Source organism: Tupaia chinensis, unplaced genomic scaffold (genome assembly GCF_000334495.1).
Source record: "Tupaia chinensis unplaced genomic scaffold, TupChi_1.0 Scaffold142558_1, whole genome shotgun sequence".
NCBI lineage: Eukaryota > Metazoa > Chordata > Mammalia > Scandentia > Tupaiidae > Tupaia > Tupaia belangeri.
The window spans coordinates 26,911-30,860 of record NW_006202406.1 but is presented as its reverse complement, the minus strand read 5'-3'; the positions used below and the strand labels follow the sequence as shown (position 1 = coordinate 30,860).

The 3,950-nt window shown below is 43.8% G+C and overlaps 1 pseudogene; it reads right to left on the bottom strand.

Annotated features, from left to right (window-relative positions):
* Positions 1-289: 289 nt before the first annotated feature.
* LOC102477683 (akirin-1 pseudogene) lies at positions 290-3,139 on the bottom strand (annotated as a pseudogene).
* Positions 3,140-3,950: the final 811 nt, after the last annotated feature.

Sequence of the window (3,950 nt, the reverse complement as noted above, 5' to 3'; positions counted from 1 at the left end):
CTTAAAATAGACATACACACATATACACACATTCTCACACACACTTCTTACAGAACTGTGCTTGGGGAAACTCCATTTGCTGAGTGTCACTGAAGACATATTTTGCTACTTGCTGCTTCAGGTATTTTGTTTGGAAAATCTAGCACAGTTAAGGCACAGCTGTTCAATGGATGAGCAGAAAAAAAAAGATATGCTCGTGGCAACCAGAAAGTTTTAAGGTCTTTCAAGTTGTATAAAATGAACCTGCAGAAATGTTTAAGTGTTCTCGGGATGCAAAATTGGGGCTGAAATGTGCTATAAAACCAGTTGCAAAAAGTGTACAGCAGCCATCTCTTGAGGTCACACCTGGTACCCAGATATGCATGAAAACTTCAGGACACATAGCTTGTTGGCCTTGTCCCATATTGTCGCATTATCTGATCATGTGTGAATTTCACAAAAGATTCATATTGTTCTGCTAGTTTGGTATTGAGGATTTGTTCATACTCCTCTGGAATTTTATCTTCATTGTCTTTTAAGAGACGCTCACGTATTATTCCAACTTGTCAGAGAGTAAAGGTGGGCTGGTCCTTCTTCATCCAGGAGGAGCCTGGAGAACTAGGTGCTGTGAGTGCTGAGGAGTGAGGCTGACTCTCCAAAGGACAAACTTTGCTCTGATGAAGAACTACTTCTAAATGTCTCTGCCTCTGATAATGACTATATTCTTGTTTTACGTTCTGAAAAACTTGTTCCAGAGTTGGAAGGCGCCGATGGCTGCCAGGCAGGGTGGACTGCTGCAGTTCACGGTGGGTCTGGTCTGGAGCAGCAGCATAGGCTTGGCGACCAGGAGCCTGAGGCCTGAAGTGGGGCTGGGCAGAGGGGTGCAGCACCTACTTCAGGGACCCGAGGCTCAGTGGTGCCACCGCGAACTCGCTTTAGTGTATTGCCACACACCCTGCTGCTGAGGGGCCAGGGACCAAGAGCTGATTGTGGTAACTGCGGCCCAACTTCTGGCTGCTCAGCGAGGCTCCCAGCCAAGCAGACTCCAATGCTGCCTTCAGCACTTGGCAGCCTCTCAAGTCCACCTTCACTATCACTCACCCATTCCAGAGTTTCTCCAGTTATGTTCTGAGCACTGAATAAATAACCTTTTCTTTCAAGCAGTCTAACTGGCCCAGTTGAATCCACCTGTGGCTCTCTCAACTCCTTAATTTATTACTTTGGCATTGTCTTCCAGGACAGACTGTGATATATGGGTAAGTGCCTCATACATTTTATTCACTTCTATTTCTCCTAAACTGTCTCCTACTCACTGAAGGCACATTAAGAATATGATAAAACTGCACATACGGAACACCTTAGCACTGTCCTGAGGTGTCCACACTTTAAGGGGTGTGTGGGTGTTACTGATGCCCTTCCACACTATAGGGAAACTCACTGACTGGGCCTTGCTGGAAAAGAGCTCAAAGCAGCTCCTTGGAGGACTTTGCACAAAGGCGACCATCAGATAGCAGTGAAGGGAATCCTATTCCATCTACTTTTATTTCCATGATTTCACTTTTCATTCGTTGCTAAATAAACTATAAATTCTGTGTACCATGATTGCATTTCCCTGCTGGACCTGGTAGTGAGAACACACTCTGTGTGTGTGTGTGTGTGTGTGTGGGTGTGTACATACACGTGTGCCCATATCCCAAAAGGAGAAATGGAGAAGGGATTGCAGTGTGATCCTCTCAGAAGAAGAATTTCTCTCTCTCTCTCTCTCTCTCATACACTGTAGCAAAATTTTTAAAACCCATTTTAAGTAATTCTTTGCTTATTGCTTTATAATCACTTTTCTCTTTATAAAGTCCAGTTAGAAAGGCAGGAAAATATAAAATGTTTGAAAGATCATCATCAAGATAGCCAAGTGCATTGGGGCCAGAAGGTGGTGTGGTGGGTGGGATGCTGGACTCCCATATAGTTGACCACAGATTTAGTCCCAGACCCCATGGCTTGCTTTCTCACTTTTCCTCTCTCTCTGTCTTTCTCTATTGTTAAATTAAAGAATAATAATAACAATAAATAATTCTTAAAAAAAAATAAGAAAGAACAGATGTCTGGCTCACTGTTTTAAAAAATATTCCAAAGAACTCTGTAAACTGATATATGCTGATTTCAAAGGCGGTTCCTCATAGTGTGATCATGGACTTGTTTTATTCTTTCTGATTCAAAATTAAACACATAAATAACTTACCATAATCCAATCTGTCTCCTAGTGTTTCATACTAAATATTTAAATAAAGGGTGAGTGGTTTGAAAGTGTATCATGCTAAATAATGTAGTGTGTATGGGACCGGGCGTTTATGAGGAACTTGGTGTCAGAATTGATTACAGGCACACAATGGGAGTTGTAACACTTATTCACAGAGATCTCAGTTCTAGTGGCCTTGAAATCATGCTTATGTATATATATGTTTTTTTTTCTCTTCCTCTTTTTTTTTTTCCCTATGTTTTTCCCTCTGCCCTTTCCCACTTTCCCATTACACTATCTCTGCTATATACAGTTGTCTTCCAGAAGAGTTATTGAAAAAGTGATACATACAAGTAAAGGGAGAGAGGCCACGAGTTCCAATTATCAGCTCATAAAGTTTTTGACAATAGGGAGCATAGATTCTATTCAGGGTTGGATTAAGGGAGGGTCTCCTGCAGATCCACAAGTGTAGGTGAGTCTCCAGGGAATGCAGTTTCAGGAAAGCAGTTCTGGTACGCAGGGATGATTATCAGCTGATGTGGCACAGCAGTCATCTTGTAGTTACCAGGAATGGTGTTGTGGGGATCTGCAGTGTGAGTTGTCCTTGGGTATCTGGCTTCGTTAAGAATGGCAGAGTAGTTCTTGTTTTCCCCTGAGGTAATGCAGGGCTGGTAACTATCATCTTCTCAAGTTGCAAGTTCTTCATCCTTGTTTTCGGCCTCCAGGCCATCCAGCTCCGGAGAGGCCAGGGAGGCCAGGCCCTTGGAGGGGGGCCGGTTGTTAGGTGCGTGGCTGTGCGGGGTGGAAGCCCCCGGCCGCGGGACCCTGGAGCAGGGCTGACCGTTCAGTGTGCGGCTGCGCGGGGCGGAAGCCCCCGGCCACAGGGCCTCCGGAGGGGGGCCCTATTCCATCTACTTTTATTTCCATGATTTCACTTTTCATTGGTTGCTAAATAAACTATAAATTCTGTGTACCATGGTTGCATTTCCCTGCTGGACCTGGTAGTTCAGAAAACACACTGTGTGTGTGTGTGTGTGTGTGTGTGTGTGTGTGTGTGTACATACACGTGTGCCCAAATCCCAAAAGGAGAAATGGAGAAGGGATTGCAGTGTGATTCTCTCCGAAGAAGGATTTCTCTCTCTCTCTCATACACTCTAACAAAATTTTTAAAACCCATTTTAAGTAATTCTTTGCTTATTGCTTTATAATCACTTTTCTCTTTATAAAGTCCAGTTAGAAAGGCAGGAAAATATAAAATGTTTGAAAGATCATCATCAAGATAGCCAAGTGCATTGGGGCCAGAAGGTGGTGTGGTGGGTGGGATGCTGGACTCCCATATAGTTGACCACAGATTTAGTCCCAGACCCCATGGCTTGCTTTCTCACTTTTCCTCTCTCTCTGTCTTTCTCTATTGTTAAATTAAAGAATAATAATAACAATAAATAATTCTTAAAAAGTTGAAAGATAGTGGGAACCAGCAGTTAGCATAATGACTATGTTACTGAACTCCCATGTAGTCGACTGCGGTTCGCATCCCAGACCCAGTGGCTTAAAACTCATGCCTGGTGCATGTGCGTGCGTGCCCAAGATCGCAAGAGGAGAATGGAGGAGAAGGGATTGTGGCATGACCATTCTGCCTGGCGGGGGTGATTTCTCCCTTTCTGTCTCTATATCTTTCTCTGTCTGTCTGGTGAGTGCACACGCCCTGTAGCAAAAACCTCTCCAAAAAAAAAAAAAA